We start from the raw sequence: 22,736 nt of genomic DNA on the forward strand, positions 1-22,736 counted from the left end.
GAAGCAGTTCAATTATATCTGGCCCATGACCAGCAGGCTTTGTACAGGCCTTTAGAAGAGGGAGCTGATTCACTGCATGTTCATGATGGAATTAGTGAAAGAATGAGTTTGTGGATACAAGCAACCAAAATGTCTTTCTTGGCAGGATGGCCAGACTCTGGACCTCTCGAGACAGGAAAAGGAGTTCACACATCTGGAAGAAGCTCAAAGTATAACTGCTTGAAACATTTTCAACCCACACTGACTGTTCGTTGCGTGAATTCATGCCGCTACGAGCTAGTTTGGATAAATGTGTCTTTCAGTTGACTGTTTACTGTATGCAGTTGCTCCACCTCTAATTTGTCCTACCATCAATGCAGCAACACACAGCTATGAAGGATGAATTAAAACAAATTATGACATTATAACATTACTTATATCATATCAAAAATCCTGTATTCATCGTTTAAGTTTCCAAACAGAAATCCATTGTAATTAAATTCCTTATCACAGGAGATAAACCACAGAAACACTTAACAGAAACTGTGGGACAAACATTTTTTAAAAAAGCTTACAAGTGCTTTTATTATGGTTTATGTTCATATCACCTAATTTTAATTAAGGGTCTCTTAAAGTGCTGATGTGTTAATTCTTTAGCTTTACCTTACTTTGTCAGCTTAAACAATGGCCCTGTTAAATTTCACTTCACCCGGGGTTAAACCACTTTATCTGTAATGTGAGAGCGTTCTGAGTGTAAGCAACATTTTAGTTTGCTTTGTTCAGGATCAAATTGAAGAGTTCGACCCCTTTAAGTGACATTTTCTCTCATGGTAACATAAACACTTGAATGGTTAGTCTGTTTGGTAAGTGGTGAATTAAAAAGCACATCAAACATGAGGCGTTCCATAAAGACTGACCTAACAGCCACGAAAAGGCCTAGAACTCAAAACTGTATTTTTGTGACCACAGTTCATTTATCTCTCCCATGTTACAGATGGAGATCGTAAAGTTTTATATGAAGGACACTTGAATATCTTCTGTTCAAATCCCAACATCATAAATCATCACAGTAAAGTCACACACAAGGCACAAGAACTCAAAATCAAACCGTGCTGATGACTCACATTTCTGTTCTCTTTCATTAGAATGCAGATCTGAATGAGTTACAAGAGGAATTTCCACATTAAATAACTAACTAAATGACTTCAGATGCACGAGATGACAAAGATGTCGAGCTTATTATTTACAATTCATAACTAGCAGGCACTTAGAAGTGTGTGTGTGCATCATGTTCTCTCATAAATCTGGAAGTAAATGTGAATGATGAGGTTTGTTGTGTCAAGGTTGATACACACACTGCAGGAACACTGATGTTTGCAATGATCGCAAAAGTACAGAGGAATAACAGTAAAGTGTGGGTATAAATGGCTAATGTGTTTATAATGGGAGTGATAAGGTGATTGTGTGTGTGTGTGTGTGTGTGTGTGTGTGTGTGTGTCAGGTATTCCTCATGTTGTGAGGACGCAAGTCTGTGTACACAGTCACTTATGGGGACGTGCCTCCCTTTGGGGACACAAAGCAAGTCCCCATAATGTAAATCATTACATTTTAGGATAGGACTTGTTTTTAGTCCTCTGAAGTGATGGAAAAAATAACTGTGTGTCTGTGTGTGTGTGTGTGTGTGTGTGTGTGTGTGTGTGCGTGTGTGCGTGTGTGCGTGTGTGCGTGTGTGCGTGTGTGTGTGTGTGTGTGTGTGTGCATGTGTGTGTGTACTTGAATGGCTATCATTGTGAGAACCAATTTGACTTTTATACCTGAGAAGTGAGGACATTTCAAGAAAGTGTGTAAGACTTCGAAGGACTGTGTGAGGCTTCAGACTTCATACAGTATTTTGGTGGAGGTTAGAATTGGGTTTAGGTTCAGTTTTAGGCATTTAGTTGTGGTGGATAAGGATAGGTTAGGGGCTAGGAAATGCTTCATCTCAATGACTGTCCTCACTAAGATAGCTATACAAACGTGTGTGTAACACTAAGAAAGAAAGAAAGAAAGAAAGAGATAGCTAAATAAAATAAATGTCTAAATCACTGTATACTTGTTATATTTGGTCCCTATATTACATGTATAGTATGTAGACATATTTTTAAATTATTCTATATCAATTCATTTGCTGTTTTTTTCACTTCCTGCAGAGATCTTTCACAATAACAGCTTTCCAGCAGCTCAAAGCGCATGGTGTCTGTATTTACTAGGACCTTTTTAACCTGAAATATATTTGCAGGAAGTGTTGAGTGAAACGCTTCTAGTAGCGTAACCATGAGTAAAATGTATTATTGATCTTATTGTAGACTCTGACCTCATTGGGTAGGTATGAACATTTGTTTATAACTCCACCTGTAAATCATCCATACCAGTTCATCAGTGTTTCATTATACAATCTATTTTATTATTTTTGCTCTGTCCTCACTAAGTGTTGTCCCCATGAATGTATACTCAGCTATACAGACAGCTAAACACTCTCCTAACCAAACTCCAAGGAACAGGCCGATGTGTTGGTTTTGGTAGTTTAATCAGGATAAAGAGTGAAACTCTAGACAAAACAGATACACACAAATGAAAATGTTGCATCAATATACAATATAACATAGGCAAGCCAAATATTCACTAAAACATCAACATAATATATCTGTAGTCAATGATTCTGCAAATAAATGTCTGATGAAAAACGCACTGATTGAGATACATAGAGAAATGAAGCAGGAGTGTGTTCTCAGAACCAAACATATCATAAAAAATATGTGGGTAATAAATAAAGTCTGCCTTTGTTAACCTAGATTAAACATTTTCAAACTAGATTTCAAACAATGCAATATGTCACTTTTTCAAACTAATAATGATGCACACATGTTGCTTTTTATGAATAAACAATGTAACATACAGATGATGCCATGTATAAACTGTGATGGCAACAGATAGGGAGAGCTCCAAAGGGAGTGACTTAAGAGGAAGTGACTCAACTTTCTGTTTCTGGGGCTAACACAATAAAACCACTAGGGCGTGATAACTGTGATACAGAGAAGATCTGGTTCCATCACAATTATATTTATTTATCTTTTTTTAATTTCCTACTAGAGGGATCAATAAGGTGTACCTTACCTTATCTTCCCTTATGTTATTTGTTAATGGCGTGACAATGGTGTGAAAGCTATTAAAAAGAGAGAGAGGAGAGGAAGTGAATGTGGATGTTTGATTGGTTGACTGAGAGTGTTAGATGAACTAAGTGGAGGAGAGGTGAAGTGTGTGGGCGGGTGTTTGACAGAGTGGACATGTGCGTGTTTGTCGGCCAGCTGAGAGCTATCAGGTTGTACTTGTCCTACTTGGAGAGTGTGTGTGTGTGTGTGTGTGTGTGTGTGTGTGTGTGTGTGTGTGTGTGTGTGTGGTGCTGGTGGTGGTGATGACGAGGTGTCTGGAGGTCAAATGGAAACAGTAAAAACAAGTATTGGATCAGACAGATGTTTCCACCTATTGTGAAAAAAACCTGAACAGCATATTTGGCTAAATGAACTGCAGGTTGACTTTTATGCAAACAAATTGAATGAGAGCAATGTGGAGAAACTGAACGTGTTAGGATGAACACATTACATCAAGTATTTAATAAATGAACATATGGACCTCAAGTGAGAGTGGGTGGCCCAATCAGGACTCATCACAGAGCAGCTGAGAACAATCTGGAAGTGGAAGTGCAGTTCTACACACTTAAATCCTTGATCTGTATCCTATTATGACTGCAGCCATTGTGCCAAAGTACTACACTTTACAGCAGCACATAACTATTGTAATTACTTAAAATATGCCTTACTTTTATGTGTTCATGATGAGGAAAAATCTTGTTTTAAAAGAAGATATATCATCCCAGTCAGCATGTCCATGTGGGCCCTATAATGGTTCAAATTTGGGCTGCAAATATGGGTCTCAAGTGGGTTTGTCTGCAGTTTCCATGGTGACCCCACCTGTGTTTGCCCATATGGGCTTCAAGTGGGTTCAGACTGGGTTTCAGGTGGGGCCCACGTGGGTGAGACCAATGTAGGCCCCATATGTTTGCCCAAATGCGGTCTAAGTGGGATCAGAATGGACTTTAATGGGGCCCATTTACTGAAACCATGTAGGACCCACAAAATTTGCCCAGTTCAAGCCCATGCCCACTCAGTACCCATGTAGCCCATATATAAATCCATGTGGGGCCCACATGCTGGCTGAGATACTGCTCTCTGTGCAACAAGTTTAATAAAGGAACGGATAATTCACACAGAAAATATGTACAGCTCTGTATGTGTTTAAGGTCTGGACCTGATCTGATCCCTCTGAACCAGCCTGGTACTGCTGAATTTCAGTCCTGGACCTGTCCAGACCTGAACCTCTACTTCTTCAAAGACAGACATGTATGGTTGCTTTGGAAAGGCTTTCTCACACTTCAAAATATTACTGACATCATCAGTTGACCGGCACTTTGCAACTCAACGTCCAGCACGTCCAGTCTCATTTTTGGAAAATGTCCAATGAAAATCCATTCCAAAAAAGCCATCCTGAAACATCTGCTCCTCTGTTTTTGGTTTGACAAGGCCATCAATGAGTGAGATGAGGGAAGGAGATTTTTTTGTAGAAACAGGGTGGAGGTTTCTGGCTCAACTTCACCTATTTCCAAGGTGCATGGAGAAGGGTAAAAAGTGAGAAGAAAATCAAAGGTCCAGCAACACTTGTAGTATTGGAGAACTTTAATAATAGACATTTGGCTCACAGCCTTCATCAGGGTCATCATAAAACACATTACAAGCAGTATTTAAATAGGGTAGTTAAACAATAGAAAAAAACCCCATACAAAAATATCATGTGACTAGTAGACAGAGTTTAGATTTTAGGCTGTATTTTTCTGGTTTGTGGACCAAATATGTCTAATTTTCAAAGACTGGAAACCTCATATAGACTATGCAATTACACAAAAATTATGCTTTATGTTAACATTGCACTGATTATTTCAGTATATAGCCAACCACATAGATTGAATTCTTCTTCTTTTGTAAAAAATGGAGCTTGTGGGATGTAGTGTGGTTGTGGGAGAAGATCTACAGAAAGATGAACTCTATGTTTGTCTCATAAGACCTCAACAGTTATGTGAGATAGTTTGGAACCAGACCAAATATTGATTCAATGTGTACATTTCAATTTAAACATAGCGTTCATGCTGTATGACATTAATGTTGTGCAGTTTGGATTCAATTTCTATTTTGTGGCTGTATTTCCAGCAATTTGCTCAAATAAAGGGTGACCAGTCGCAAACTCATCCAATCATCAAACCACAGGAAATACTAAACTTTACACTATTTGTATTGACCACCCTTCCCTTGCACTGATCCCACCCCTGCACCCCAGCAGGAGAGGGAGGGCGGGGGGGGGGGGCAGATCTGTCAGCATGCCCTTTCAAACAGTGAATGAGATTAAACAATATTTACGAGGCTCTTCTCGATAACCCAACACTGCGGAGAAGATGTGCTGAGAAGACTTAAATCAGCATCATAAGATTCCAAATGAGCTCGTCTCAGCTGAGAGAAGACAGAGTTAGAGGGTCACTTTGTGCTGTAATGTCCCCTGAAGGCTTTTACTGGTCATCGAATCCCCATAAAGTAGTCGGCAGATGTAAATTGACTAGAGCTTAAATGAGGATTGCATTCAGTTTTATGACAACTCGGCATCCGACTTCTATTGTTTTAAGGTGAAATGAATACCAAGGAGAGCACGGCTTTCAAAGGATTTGATTTCGTCTGAGGGCTCTCCAGTGGTACAGGCCTGTAAATAACATGTTTATTAGGGAATGGGTAGGTGGGTGGTGGTGGTGATGGGGAGGGTCGGCATTGCATCAGCCACTTTGGGAGAGCAAAAGGCCCTGAAGTGGGAGGACAAAAAGGTGGGAGTTAGTGAAGAAAGAATGAGGATTGCAGCAAAAAAAAAAAAGGAGCACTTGGTGGACTTTGGAGAGTCCTTGACCTCGCCTCAAGGGGTCAAGTTTCCTGCATTAGCTCCGGTCAGAATGTGGTAATGAGCAGTGGCGTGTAGTATAAGGGTTGTTGAGAAAAGTAGGCCACATGAGGCGGAGAGAGAGGGGGAGGAGGGGAGGAGGAGAGGAGGGGAAGGCTTACACCCAACCAAGCAACCAACCAAGCCCAGGAAAGAGAATCAATGGAGGCGGGCGGAGGTTGACAGGCTGTCCTCCCCTGTCTCTGTCTCTGGGCCAAGGTGAGTCACACCGGTGAGAAATAAAAAAAACCTCCGACTTTTTTTTTACTTCTTGGAAAATATTAGAAGCAAAAAAAAAAGCAGGACAATCAAAAGAATCAGACAGCAAGAAGCCGTGCATGTTCTCCTCTCTGTGTCTCTTTTCTCTTTGTGCAAACAACAGCCACTTTGTTGTATAAAATATGAGATGGGTGTTTGGATTGGAATGGCAGACTTTTATTTATTTATTTATTTATTTTATTTATTTTTATTCCTTCTCGAAAGCTGTCATGCCACAGATTTGGAATGCATGACATGGAGACGTATAATGGGCTGCAGGGGACATGCAAAGTGAAAGAGAGCAAAAAAATAAAATAAATAAATAAATAAAAAAAGAGACAGACAGGAAAAAAAGTCAACTCATTTGCAAGGGGGACTACACTTGTAATTAAATTTCATGCTAAAAGCCCCGTTCATCATGCACTCTCATTTGCAGCCCTCTTAAATATGCATGAATTTATTTTGCATGAGCAGGCACAGTGTCTACACATGAGACGTCACACACCATTTGCGGGGACAAAAGGAGGGAAAAAAAATAAAAGGCAATATTGAACAGTTTTGATCTGATCTGAGCTATCAGAAAACCTTTTTTTTTCCTAGTCATAGATTTTCTACCTAGGATTGTAATTTCAAAATCAGCACACAGCTCATTTCTTCAAGGCTACATGTATTCTTCATGTGCTCTTCATGTATTGTTTAGAATCACATTGGGGTGGGGGTGGGGGGGCATGTGGCTGTTATCCTGAGAGATCACAGCATGCTCAAACAATACGAACATCAAACCATGCTTTGCTATAGATCAAATTGATCTATCTTGCAATATATATTTATGTGTTGCCATGGTGCGCTCTCTCTCTCTCTCTCTCTCTCTCTCTCTACTTCACCACTTTGTAATTTCTAGCTCTATCTAATTTCTCACTTGATCTTAAATGCCTTTACAAGAATCTGATGCGCTCCAATTGATTTCTTTAGTAGAAGGTAACTAAAAAAAAAGATAAGAAACCATATTGCAATTTTCACTATCTGCAGAGTTGAGGAGTTTGTGTGGCCCACAGAGCTCAGCACCACGGCAACAGAGGCAAATCAACCAAAACTCACACAAACGATGAAAGGACCCTCACCACCAACCAGAGACCACTCCCATCAAGCTCAGTCTGATAATAGTCAGGGTCAGATTTTCTTTTATGTGCTGCTTTCCTCAGGTGCAGATGTGACAGATGTGCTGCATTTATTTATTCTAACAGGCAGTGTGTGTGTGTGTGTGTGTGTGTGTGTGTGTGTGTGTGTGTGTGTGTGTGTGTGTGTGTGTGTGTGTAGGTGTAGGTGTAGGTGTGTGTGCATAGAGGAGGATAACACAAATAATAGGAGACATTTTATCGGAGGTTGATTATCATTATTTAATCCCTGCACTTGTCACTTTCATATATTTCATCAAACTGGACGTATACTGTATAATGCGTCCAACCTCCTCTGTTACTAACTGAATTATTTATGCATGTGTCACATTTCATTTTTGCTCTTGTCACCTTCATATATTTCATCCTCTTCATTTCTTTGTCCATAGCACTTTCCATGTTTACTCTGTACAGTCAATATATCAGCTTTTATATCCCATTTCAAAATTATTACTATTCAATTGTATAAATTGGCATTTCAAATTTAAATGTAATATCATTGAGCTTATTTTATTATATATTCTTGTTGTGTTTGTCAGAGTTATATACTTGGTTAACTAAACAGATTGTGATTCTGATTCTATATTCTGATTAATTTACTAAAGTCACACAATTTGTATTAAATATAGACTTAACATATATATAAAGCATGTATATTATGAATGAATTTAGATTTTGTTATCAGTTTACACATACACACGTTATACCAATTCTATACATAAGCAACATCAGATGTGATGGAGAAGTGCAAAATACCCTCAGAGGAGCTTATTCTAGTTACTCTCACCAGTATAAGGTTTACATTAATCAAAGAAAAAAGAGGATACTTAGATTATTAAAGTTTATTAGTGATAACAGTTTTAAAGAATTGAAAAATGAATCCAAAATGTAAATTAAGATTGTATCTAAAGATGGACATTTAAAGTGTGTGTTTGACTATCTGCATTGTGAGAAGCTCTCTCTCTCTTCTTCATTCCCACTAACATGTCCATTGTCTCCTTATGTATTAATAATACTACTAGATATTTACTGTAATATTTTTTACAAGAAATAGAAGCTTTTTACAAGTACCATTTTAACACTACAGTTGTCCTGTTGTGTGGAGTGTGGAAGTCACTGCTGGGTTCAGAGCAGCTGACTGTGTGTGTAACAAGCTGCCGTCACATTGTGGCTGCAAACTAAATGAAAAGTGAAGCAAACATTTGTGAACCATTTTCATAAAAAAATCAGGCTCAGAATTCCTGACAGACACATTTAAGTAACCATATAAAATATAGATTATAACATCAGGAAATCAAAGCAGAGAGGTTTCTCCTGTTCCAAACCTTGCTTGTTTTTCTTTCATGGATAAAAGTATAAATAGTTCAGTAGTCCATCAAGCCTGACATGACTTATAATAAGTTGAGCTTGTAATGAACAGAATGTGTCATTTTTCTGTGTGTGTTATTACAGGTATGTGTCATGTGATCTTCTGCAAGGATTCCTAACACAGCTGAGCACATGTTGATTAAGACTGGCTTCACATCTTCATCTACTTAAAAGTGAAATTAAAATAACACACACACTGTCAGTTGTTTTTAATCAGGACTTTAACACTCACAGAACAATGGCTGTTTATGTGACACACGCAATTCACTTACCAGTAACTTCACAGCTGTTTAACATGTGTACCAATTACTGCCATGTTCTTTAGATGTCATTGTAATAATGTTTGAGTTTTTTCTTTTGTGTTTTATTTATGCAGCTTGTCAAATGAGTGAATGTGTATTTTGTTTTTTCTTATTTGTGTGTTTTCAGTGTTTTCTTCATTCTTCTACATTTGCTGGATAATATACAGTATATGTTATTCAACAAATCACATGATTGATTGAAACCAACAATGTGTTCATCCATCTCAACACTTCTCTGTCTGTGACTCAACTCCAAGCCGTCTGCTTCTGAAGATGTAAAACTTGACAAACAGCTGATGGATATTTTAAAAAAAGAAGAAAAAAAGCTGGTCACTCTACTTTTTAACAAATGTTACTTAAACAATAGTTTATTAGGGACTATTTTCAGTGGCGGATGAATCCACATTTGATGTTCTAGTGAGTATTTCTGACACCAGGATGGTGTGTGTGGGATTGAGTCAAAATAAACTATAGTGTGTGTGTGTGTGTTCATGGTGATGAAGGAACATATCACACTCATCCAACAATATTTTGTGGACAACAGTGGAGATCTACAGCTCAGAGGAATACGATATCAGGCTTAATACACAAACAATATTTGTTTGTAGATGAATTCATTGTTGCCTCCAGGCTGCACATGGGATCAGATGACATTAAGAACAATATAGAATATCGTAGCCCTTTTTGAGCTATCTGGGCCACCATAGAAAACTCTGACAAAAAGCCAAAGGTGAAGTCTCATGGGCGGCGAGACACTGAATGAACAGCATCCCACTGTGAAGCTTCTATGTTTTAATAAATCACCAAAGCAAATGCTTTGTGTTCACTAAATGCTCCGCTCTCTTTCTATTAGCATCACATTTAGGCTGTGTGCACTTTGAGGACGAGAGCATTCGACACGACAGCATCCCACTGCATATTTAACAGTGTGGGACCAACGGAGGGAGGATCACACTCTGTAAATAAGTAAAAAACAAAGAGAATGCGAGTGTGTGTGTGTGTGGGGGGGGGGGGGCTGGGAGTCAGAGAGATTTTCCATGGCTAAAAGTGTAACAATGCTTCTCTGTTCCAAGTTGCATAATTCAAAAGCCCATCCACATCCTGTTGTGTTGTTTTCTGCTTCGCTTCAGGCCGGGTCCTGAGACACTTTGCTGAGTTCTCCTCGATTGAGACATCATTGTACAGAGAGAGAAAGAGAGAGAGAGAGAGAGAGAGAGAGAGATAGAGAGAGAGAGAGGAAGCGTCTGGCTCCGTTTTGCTTGGCCTTCGTCGGAGCAAATCACAGTTCCATGTTTACAGCGCAGCAACCTTCTCTCTCTCTCTCTCTCTCTCTCTCTCTCTCTCTCTCTCTCTCTCTCTCTCTCTCTCTCTCTCTCTCTCTCCCTCTCTTTCCCAGAACACACTTTGCATTTTAATGAAGGCCTGGCCTGCATACTAAGTGCACATTAAGCCGGCTCTGTGGGGGTGAGCGCGGCGATACATCACGGTCAAAATGAAGCAGCGCTCTTCAAATTTTAAAGTGAACAAAAGCTGAAGTTTTTCAGTCGGCTGGTGCAGGGAGGAGGAAGAGGAGGAGGAGGAGGAGGAGGAAGAGGAGGAGGGACATGAGAGAGGAGAGGTGGCTCTAAGTAGATGTTGTGATGATTTTAAAGAGGTTATTTGGTTGCAGCGGAGAGTTTGGGGGGCAGGCAGGATGCTGGCGGAGAGGGAGAGTGAGCTTTAAAGGGATAACAGCGGGGGGGGGGGGGGGGGGGTTAGATTTCAGTGCTTCCTGAATAGTTTATTGTGAGTGTGATTACAGCTGAAATGTTTGGCAGATAGAGTTGGTGATGAGAAGGATGAGAGGAAGAGCGAGGCACACACACACGCACACTCACACACACACACACACACACACACACACACACAGCTAAGTGTATAATATAAGTTGTGTCTTGATTCCGTACTAATTCTGTACAGTTTATAATCTATACTAAATGTTGCAGTATACTGAATTGTAGTTATTTTATAAAGCAATGTACATTTAGTTCTAACAGGAAATCACACACTACATATACCAACAGACTTGAATCAAACTTTGAAATGTCATTGCTAATTAGACTTCATACAGAGAAAACTAAATAATTGGCTGTTTCTGATTTATTTTCTGTTATTGAAAGTGAGAAAAGCAATGTTCAACAATGTAGATCATGATACTGTTCAAAAATCAAATATATACATACATATACTCCCCCCTCCCCCCCACCAGTATGTTATGCATTATGATTTTTATTGCTTAGAATTGGCATGTAATAATAAAATTCACATTCTGGTTTCTGGTTGGTTTCATTTTATATCTCACTTTTTAAAAAATGTGACCAAAGTACAAGCAAACAAATGAAATGATAAAAAAAACAAAAAAAGGCTACTATCACATGTGGTAGCTCAGCTGATTGACTCACAAGGATGAATAGACCAAAGAAACAGTATTGATCCAAGACAGAGGAAATTAAGGGTGACAGCAAAAGGTTATGGAGGAGCGTGAATGAAGTCATGAGTAAAGATAAAGTAAATAAAACTACTTCATTTATTGAATCTGAGGATGGATTTATTAGCAAACTTCAAGATAGAACTGATTCTTTTGAAGTTATTTCCTAGGTAAATATAGAGCTTTTCTAGTCTTTTAGCCACTCAAAGCACTAATCTTATTGATTACTACCCAGAAAAATCTGGTGTAATGTTTCAAAACAAGAGCTTAACCCTCACATATTGTTGATATTAGTCTCTACATCAGTCATTATTTAATCATTCTATTAATATTAATAGTGATCTATTTATTTATCAGTATTTTAAAAGGACAAGGAGATTCATTTTTATAGATTATGAAGAATTCAACATGTTTGAATGCTGATTTTTGACTTGGATTTGGACATTTGCATGTAAAATAAAAAAATACATTTTAAAATAATGATGCATTTTATTTCAATTGTTGTATGTTCAGGGTCACACTAGGAGACACGTGTGTAGAAGTTAAGATATTCCTTTATTAGTCCCACAGTGGGACTAATAAACACATTATAGTAGCAGCAAGTGGATCGCAAAAAAATAAGAAAATAAGAGCATCAATAGAAAGAATAAAGAACAATAAATAATAAGCAAGTACACAAGCAATAAAAAAACAATAGAAGTAAATATATATTAAAACAAAGTTTTGCCTGCTTTGCTCCTCACTGCTCATTCCAGTGTGTGTGCATTAAGAAAACCCACATACTGTTAGGACACCAGACATGCTTATTCATATTTACTTATACAATACTTACATTTCCTACTTAACTAACTCTATTGTTTGCAGACATATATTTCCTCTTATTTCTTTTAATTAGTTGTGTTTAGTTAATATTATGGTTTGTCTGTAATGTGATGTTTGAAAGTCTTTTCTTGTGTTGTGTGTGGACCACAGGAAGAATGGTGAATAAATACATGAAGTCATTCAATACATTCAAACCAGAGAGAAGGCAGGAAATGGCATATTCTCTCTTAGTATAAAGATGGTTAATTAAAAATGTCTTTGATAAAGACAGTTAATGCATATTTATTTTCAATTCATTGGATTTTTCTCAAAACCATTCGTTAAAATGAGAGGGAAAAAAGAAGAAAAAACACATGAGATGACCCAATTCTTACAGTAAGATTTCTCTCTTCCTCTCTCCTCGTGTGTCTTCATCTTTCCTCACTGCTCGTGTGACTTCCTGGTTCAGTTCTTGGTTGGCGTGGCGACAGGGTTGGCACACGCCAGGTCTGCTCAGACTCAAGCCAAATCCTCTGCTGAGCACCGGGAATCAAACCGACACCAATTTGTCCTGTCGCCTAGTGGGAGTCAAACCATGGCTGACAATATCAACTGTTTCCCGGGGCTGTGACAGTTGTCAGTGGCCCAGCAGAGGAACACATTAAAGCCCAGTACAGGCCAGTTCAGCTTTCTGCTCAACACTGAAGCCTTTTTCTGATTTATTATGTATCAGAGTGGTTTGGGGCTTTCAGGAAATGCAGCTTTGTGTTATTGTTGTGTCCATTTGTCATATAAAAACACACACATTAGCCGGTTTTAAAGATTCAATAGCCTGTCACATGTTGGTGAAAAGTCTTTCTCAAAACCTTCTTCAGGAGTTATTTTATTATATTTCTATCTATTTATGTATTTTTTTGTAACATGATTAGCCTGCCAAAATAAACCAACCGTATCACTTGATTCAGGAGATATTTGTGATTTCTGTTGCATGTTGACAATTGTGCTTGACATCATTCCTTCTGCATATACTGAGAACAAGTGTGCCAAGCTTCTCCCCTACTGTATGATTTATACAGTATGATTTAACCTTCAACAGAAAATGTCCTAAATGACTGTTCACACTGATGGATCGTCATTATCAAAATGTACCTCTGCTGTCTGTCAACATTACAAACCTCCCACATATTCTGACATGATCATATTTATTGATATAAACAGTGAATGTAATGTGACTCACACATATCTTTCACTAAGGACAATATGGGTTTACTGGCAACTTTACCATTAAATGAAAAATTTGAGATTAACAGTGTTTTTCCTGGAAAGTGGATGGGATCACACACACACACATTTCACATAGAAATTGATCGGATAGCAGGCAGACCGCTACCTGTCAGTCAGCCGTATCATACCAAACATAGACTCATTCTAATGAATGAGTATGTGGGAGAGGTAACGTAAGGCATCTTAATTGATCCTCCTAGAGATGAATTCAGAATTGACAAAACAGTAGCATTAGTTATGGTGAAAATGATCAAAACAAATAAGATAGTAAGTAAAGATAAAATAAAATAATATATACATTAAACAATCTTTGTGTAAAATAATCTGCAATTATATCAATCTATAATATACATATGTGTATTTACTTTAAATTAATGTATAGAGTAGCTGAGTATATGCAGGTAAAAGCATATGTGAATTTATATATTTTAATTTTTTTTTTTTTTTGTAATGTGCAAATAAAGTAAAACATAATCAATACTCAAAATGCAAGAGGACAGGAGCAGAAACATATCATTTTCTGTCAAATATTCAGTGAGAGCAGAATCTTCATGTCTTGTTATCAAAGGTTTATTGTTATTTCAGTTTATAGTACTAACAGGAATTAATAAATGACACTTATCTGTAATATTTGATTACTGAATATTTTCTTTCTCTTTGGCTGATAAACGTTATTATTACAGTGCAGGATGAAACTCATAAAATCAGAATCTTTCCTACCAAAAAAAAAAAAAGAAAAGAAGAAATTGTATAAAATGTCATGTTGTTGATCAAACACCTGAGCCAATCAGCTCTTTGACGTCTCCCATCGTGTGATAGTGACCCCTCCACCACAGATCAGCTGAATGAATTCTACAAACGCTTTGAAGCTTCATACAGCACACATGACCTGAAAGCCCCTCCACAGCCCAGCGAGCAGACTCTGTGTCTCACCTCAGCCAGCGTGAACAGAACCCTGTCCAAGATCAACCCCCACCAGGCAACATACATGGACATCTTCAACACCTCTCTGTGGCCAGGCTTTTGTTCTCAAGTCTGTCACCATCATTCTCATGCCAAATAAGTCCTCTGTATGGTTGCTGAAATGACTGCTGCCCCATTGTGCTGACACCGATAGTAATGACGTGCTTTGAAAGGTTGGTCATGCAGTACACCAGATCTGTCCTCACCCCAACCATAGACCCTCAGCAACTAGTCCACTGATGATTCAGTGTCCCCTCTCCTGCATCTGGCTAATCACCGCGGCGGTGATTAGCATAAACCCGCCCCTGCTGCTGTAGAGTTATAAATACATTCAGCGCACACTACTACTACTACAGTCTACAGTTAGCCAGTTAGCTGAATTAGCTGCCGAGCTAACCGCAGAGTTAGTCGCCGAGCTAGCAGCCGAGTTAGCCGCCAAGCTAGCAGCTGAGTTAGCAGCAGAAAGCTCTCAGATGTAGCGTCCATGTTTCGGGTAGAGGTGGTGACTTTGATTGACAGGTGACACTTACTAGGGGGCGTGGTTTCAGCGGTTTGGGAGCAGAGAAAGAGGCTGATTTTTACACAACTTTGAAGCCTAATTTCATATATTTGGCGATTTTTTTAATCATTCAAATCATTCAGAACACATATTTATTCTTACTTTACACAGACTTTAAAAACAAGCTCATATGTACTGTATATGTTTTGCCTACACAGAATTGTATAATAGGTTAAAAAAATACAGTAATAGTTATGTCAGTTAGGTAGTCAGACTGTAGTAGATTGAAATGAAATTAATAAAACAAGCAACGATGACTAAAAGAGGAGAGCGAGGCATCACTAAACGTGCCATCAATTGCCAATTTTTTTGTTAGATAAAAATCAAAATGAAGCAATTGTGGTTAATATTAATTGTAGAGGGAAAATATTCAGCAAGATGACATACAAGCTAGTTCGGAGGCTACTGTTATCTCACGTAGCTTCAAGACAGCAGCACCTCAGTTCATTGTCACTGATGGACATCGAACCTGAGCTCGACAGGCACTTGGACTGATGACGTTGCGACTAAGTTTGTTAATGTTAAGTTTTTCTAAGGTGTGTGCGCATGTCAAGAGTGTCCATTGGATGATCCAGCCCAGTCCATGTGGGTTTGGATCAGAGTAGATCAGAGGATACTATTACCTGGAGGTAACCAGCTATACAAACCTGCATAATCTGGATTCATCCTCACTCTTTTCAACAATAGGCGCTGCTGCACAACATTGTTTTAGGGAAAGTCAAAGACTGGGGGATATTGATATTCTATTAAAGCATAGTAACGTACACTGAAAAAACGTTCTAGTGTTAAGGAAAGATAAAAAGCCTGCGCACCAAACCAAGTTGGCAGAGTGTTCATCAAACAGTTGTGCCTGAGGGTCTGTAGATTCATGAATTATCAGGCCTGCACCTGGAAAACAAGGAAACTCATATTGGAATGCTATTCATAGATTTTAGCTCATCTTTCAGCACCATTAGACCCACAACAGCTGCTACAATGGTCTTCAACACAACTGGATACTGGACTTCATGACCAGAAGTCTGCAGTGGGTCAGGATAGGAAACAAAACCTGGAGCAGCACCACACTAAGCAGGGATGTGTTCTCAGTCCACTCCTGTTCACCCTGCTGACTCCTGACTGTACTGCTGGATCCAGCTCCAACCACGTCATAAAGTTTGCTGAAGGCACAACAGCACTAGGTATAATCATCAACAATGATGAAAGGCGCTATATAGGAGGTGGAGCAACTGGCTGTGTGGTACAGTAACAACCTCTCTTTAAAGTGTAAAGTAAGAATAAATATGTGTTCTGAGTTTGACATACCACAGAAAAGTGTGTTGTTAACCACCCTGCCAAATTTGAATGATTCAAAAAATCGCCAAATATATATAAGTTGTGTAAAAATCAGCCTTTTTCTCTGCTCCCAAACGCTGTGGGAGTGCCGCAGTTCACTGAAACCCCACCCCCTACCAAGTGTCACCTGTCAATCAAACAGAAACATGGACGCTACGTCTGAGAGCTTTCTGCTGCTAACTCAGCTGCTAGCTCAGAAGCTAACTCGGCGGCTAGCTCGGTGGCTAACTCAGCTAACTGGCTAACTGTAGACTGTAGTAGTAGTAGTGTGCGCTGAATGTATTTATACCTCTACAGCATTAGGGGCGGGTTTATGCTAACGCGGCAGTGATTTTCAGACCCGCCCACTAAATCCTGAACACAGAAATCTTGAAACACAGTGTGTGAAGCCTAGCTCCACAATTCTCTTAATTCACTTTACACGGTCTTTAAATGTGTGGAAGACAAAGACGGGGTTAGGGACTTCATCCCACCACATCCCCCTATGACCATCAATGGCACTGCCATCAAGAGAATAAGTGCACATTGTAGATAACCTGACCTGGTCAATCAACACCCAAGGTCTCCCCAAGAAGGTCCAGCAACACCTCCACTTCCTGCAGAGACCAAGGTAGATGAACACCCTCCCAACCATCCTAACAACCTGTACAATGAAAACTGCAAAAGGATCATAGCTGACATCTACAAAGCCCTGAACATCTCAAAGGCCTCCAAAATAGTAGCTGACCTCACACCATCGCTTTGCACTACTGATATCTGGAAAGAAGGTTCTAGATCAACTATGCCAGGTCTGCCAGACTATGTAACAGCTTCTTTATTCAAGCCAGGACTCTGAATACATGATCCTGCCCCCCCACCACAACCACTACCACAAAGCTCAACACACACATACATATGTTGTACTGCAATAGCCACATTTTTTTCTTTTCTTTTTGGACTGTATTTTGTATTCATCCAGTATATTTCCTTCATGATTATAATTTATTACATTTATTACCACCCCCATATGGCACACAGTCAATTCCATATTGTAAGTAGACCTTGTTTATTAGAAACACCATGAAAATGTAGACCCAAACATATCCAGCAGCACCTACACAAGACATGACTATGGCTGACCAGTGTATGTCTGTTTAGGGGTCAGTAATGTTACTCAGTTTCAATTGGTGTAACCTGTATATTTCATAAAAATCTGATTATATACAGGAAAATCAATTAATCAATCAATCAATCCTTATTTATACAGCGCCAAATCACAACTAAAGTCATCTCAAGGCACTTTACATATAGAGCAGGTCTAGACTGTACTCTTTAATTTAAAGAGACCCAACATTCACACATGAGCAGCACCTGGTGACATCTGCAAGGAAAAACTCCCTTTTAACAGGAAGAACATGGACTCCAAGTGGGCGACCATCTACCTCGACCGGTTGGGGTTGAGAGGTTAAAAATGAACTAAAATGGGGAATAAATATAATCCACTTTTTCAATGCAACACTACAGTATGTTTTTTTTAACAGATTTTACAGCAGTCACACATTGATGAAAATGGTTGTTTTTAGGATATGTCCTGCTCAATATTGACAAAATGCTTTAAAATCTAAAGGTAGAAATATCCTTTTTATTTTTTTTGTCTTTTTATTTGATGTTTTAAATGAAGTCATTATTATTATAAATACACTGTGGGTGGATAAAATATTGATTTGATTTATCATTCTTTTGTGGTTAGACCATTTGACATTTTCAGGAGCATTCAGTCTTTTGATAAAAATGGTGCAAATGACATTTCAAATTACATAAAACCAACAATTTAAAAAAAACTAATTCTGCTTTTAAAACTTTTTTTTTTTAACCTATTTTTGAAATGCTCATCTCACTGACCCTTATTTGTCAATGACCAATTCAGTGATTGTATATCTGTTTTTGTGTTTTTAACGGTTTTCAGTGACATATACCTGTAGTGGTGTCTCACCTCTTGGACTTAATGGCCTGATCCTTGCAGTCAGTGAAGAGCAGCTCATGAAGTTATCATTGCCCACATGTGAATGACTTCAGAGCAAGTCGGTATTGAGTCGGACACAAATCTAACCTCCATGTGTTATGCAGTGATCGCTGGTGGTCGGTTTGGCATAGACCTGGCTGATCTCAAACACGCTTATTTACTTAGAGGTGATTGAACATTGTATGAAAACAAAAAAGTCAGTGGTGTGTGAGTGATGCTGCTGTAGGTAAAAAAAGCCAGTGAGGGGGAAGAAACCTGCACTTCTTCTTTGCCCCCATGTGTTTTACCAGGAGGCATATCTCAGATGATTTAACCCCTGAACTGCCTGGAGGAAAGTCCGGGCTGCAGGCGTGGTGCATAGAGGATGGGTGGGTGGGTTGGGTGGGGGGGTACTTCTTTGTATTCATGCGTGTGTGTGCATATATGTGTGTAGGTGTTTCACAGAGAGGTTATGTCGGCCCTACTTGCTGCATACTTCGCTGTAATCCTTCATGACAGGCTGTGTGTAAATACCACTGACGTTTGGAGCCGTTGGAGACGAGTGTGAGTTGAAAGGGGAAAGTTGAATACTGAGCAGGAAGGTGATGTGTACACTGTTACTAAAACATTCCAAGTCTGTGTATTTACAGAGCCTGATAGGGAATGACAGAGGCCAAAATGGCAAAGAGTAAAAGTTGGCTAAAAAAAAAAAAAAAAACTCATTCTATTGCTTTTCTCATGCATGTGCAAATTTAATATCCATGCAATTTACAGAACATGTGTCCAATTTATTGAAGTGTTAGCAGCGCAATGCCGAGAGCTTCTCCAACAAAAAGCAGTGTTTCCACAGCAGTAGTGTGAAGACTTTCTTTAGGTTTTGGACTGTGATTTCAAAATACACACTGTCACAAATTAATGTTCATTTTCTAAGCTGGGAGAGTAAAATTTCATTTCATAAGCAAAGCAAACAGCTGTTGCAGGGTAAACTTAAGGGTCAAACCATGGAAACAGTTGTATATGAATATAATGAGTATTATTTATTTTGCACCTTTCAAATCAAGGTTACAAAGAGCTTTAAAGCATTAGAACAGTCTCATTAACTAGTTGACCGGCTCACACTAAGAAAATTAACTTCAAAATCAGGATTTTTAAAGTTTTAATGGAAGAAAGTGTTCTACTTCTTACAGGAAGGTTATTACATAGTCTGGGTTTAACTATTCAACATTATTACCAGACACAGGACCCACTGAAGCCTTAAAAATGATCATACAATTTTAAAAGCAATACTCTAAGCAAGCATAAGCCATTGTAGGGCTTATGCTTGGGGCACGGATTGATGAAATGTTGTATGTTTCTTAGCTTGTACATGAGACATAAAGCCTTTGATACACACAAAGTTAAGATAATGAAATAGGATGTTTTGGTCCACAGTGACAATACTGAATTATACCCATCAGTATAATGTCTTCTGTGGATCTGCAGAGAGCTTTTCAACATCTGAAAAATGAACCCTGATGATGTCATCAGCATGTGTGTGAAATATGACGGTCAGTAAGGATCTAATGATCCTAATGCTAATGCCTCTAATGCTGATAATGTGATATAATAACTGTAGAATCCTGTGTTTGAATGTGTTTTCAATTTTGACTTTGTTTTTTAAAGGTTAGCTGATGATGTAAAAATGGGGAATTAGTCCATTGATGCAGTTCTACATACTTGCAGAACATGCATTGGGCAATTTACTAAACTGTAATTAAAGTAACTGACTCCTCACCTTGACTTCATTCCATCAATGAAGGGAAACCTTTTCAATGTTCAACCAGTATTATATCATTACAATATGGGGAGTTTATGCAAATGAACACTATTTAACTTCCCTCCATGTTGCCTGCACCCAGAGGTTCTTACTCATTTGTGGACTATGGAGATCTGCTTTAGATTACAAGCTATATACAGATTATATGCATATGTTTTGGAACTGCTCCTCTTTAAAAAATATTCTGGATTGAAATGTTTAACATACTATCTACACAGAGAAGAACATTGCTCCTAGTTCTGTCACTGCTTTATTTGGTGTGCTGCCTCCCCACTGAATCTATCATGTGCTTAAAAGGACATAATTACATTTGATGATTGATACTGTTAAGATGGAAATCCACTGCTCTGCCTATCTCTGCAAACTGGATTAAGGACATTTAGTATTTTTTTAAATCATAAATAATTAGACTGACTCTCTGGTGCTGGTAATATATTTGAAAAGACCTGGAACCTGTTTTTGTTATATGTGAATAGTACTGCCTGTAGCAATGTGCTGGATTGAACTGTTTTCTCAACTGTAGAATAGAATAGAATTTATTGTCATTGTACATATACAACAAAATTGAAAACTGAAATCTAGCTACAAGCTATATGTTGCAACCTGTTGATATGTCTGTCCTAAAGGATGGTTAAATGTGGGTCAACCAAAATACTCCTGTCCCATGCTGTGTTAGTGATGAGGTAAAGCAGATCCAAATATCATACCAACAAATGCTTAAACATATCAGTGTATTTGGAAAAAAAACTAGTTTCATGGTACGAATATCACCTAACAGAGTTTGGAATAGGAAGCAACTGCTGGACCGGAGCATTTCTGACACTTACACAAACAAACAACTACCTTCACAATATAATGTCGGAGCAGAGATGCTGTGATACTTTTACAACTTATGAGGCTAAATATGATGCTGTGGAATGAGAAACAAGGCGCTGCAGCCCGAGTGTCTGATGATGATTGTCTGGGACTAAAAACTCTTTAGGAAACATTCAAAAAAATGGATCATTACCAGAGAACACATATTTATTTGAGGTGAATTTTCTTTTAGTTTCAGTGAGAAGGAACATAAATTGAACAAGAAGAAAAAAAGCAGAGTTTAGTGAGAGTTCATCATAGAACTATCATGTGGTTTGTCAGACAGGAAGTACAGTGTGAGTTTTCATCAAGAAGAGTCCAAGAGCTGAATTTGGGATTTTAATGTTTAACCTAATCTGACAGTTGTATTAATAGTAAGTGAAGGTGGTCCATGTGTTGTTTTCTCCATTTTTGTCCCTCCATCTCTCTCTCCATGACTCAGTGAAATTACTATAATCAAATCAATCCATATTAGAGGCAAATGGCAGCATCTGCTACACATCTGTCCACTGATCACCATCCAAATTGTATACAATGTACAGCTGAAACAGATGATGAAAATAATCATTTCAGAAACAATTTAATGGCTTTCTGTGAAGTTTTCGGAACATGAAAGAAACAATACAAAAAGATTAATGGAAGGATAGCTGTGAGAATAAAGACAGAAAATGAAACAACCTTATTTCCATTCATCCCACCTCTTCACCAGTGCAAAGGTTACTGTATGTGTTTAAAGTTAGAGGTAGAGAGACACAGGGATAGAGAGAGGGAGAGAGGGAGACAGAGAGAGTAAAACACTGCCAGGCTTTCCTCTATTTAGGATCAGCAGGCCAGGAAACGCCTGAAGAGAACAGCTACATTATCTCCCACCACCTACGCCCCTCAATCCACCACAGCCCTAAAACATACTGCAAATGGGCCCTGGAGACCCACCCAGCACCCACCATGGCCCCCAAACCAGGAGCCTCCTGATGGGGAAGGGTGGAGGAGGTCAGAGTGTAGAGTGCAGAGAGAGAGTTGCAAGGATATAAAAAAAAATACATCTCTGGCATTCTTGAATTTATTTTTAGACTTTGATGAATGCTGGAGACATTCCACAGTGATTGAGGCAAAAGGTCAAAGTTTCTAACAAAGCAACACATAAAGTAATAAAAAATAAATAAATATATATATATTAATGCTGGCAAACATTGGTTCTTCACACTGTGTCTACTTTTTGCTTAACATAAAAACAAATCAAATGTTGAAATGTGTCTCATATTTGAAAGCTGAGCAGCTGTCAGTATTACATTATACTCTGAATTGTGGAAAGTAAAGTGTGGAAAAAGTTGAAAATAATAACCGCACTTTGAGAGAATAGGAAAGAAATAGAGTGAGCTGCAATATAATCAATCAATCAATCAATCAATCAATCAATCAATCAATCAATCCATTTATCAAACTTTATTTATATAGCAGCTTCCATACAGACTGTGTAGTTCAAAGTGTTTTACAGTGAGTTGATTGACAAGCTGATAATAAGACAGAACA

This window comes from Scomber japonicus, chromosome 8, assembly GCF_027409825.1.
Source record: "Scomber japonicus isolate fScoJap1 chromosome 8, fScoJap1.pri, whole genome shotgun sequence".
NCBI classification, from domain to species: domain Eukaryota; kingdom Metazoa; phylum Chordata; class Actinopteri; order Scombriformes; family Scombridae; genus Scomber; species Scomber japonicus.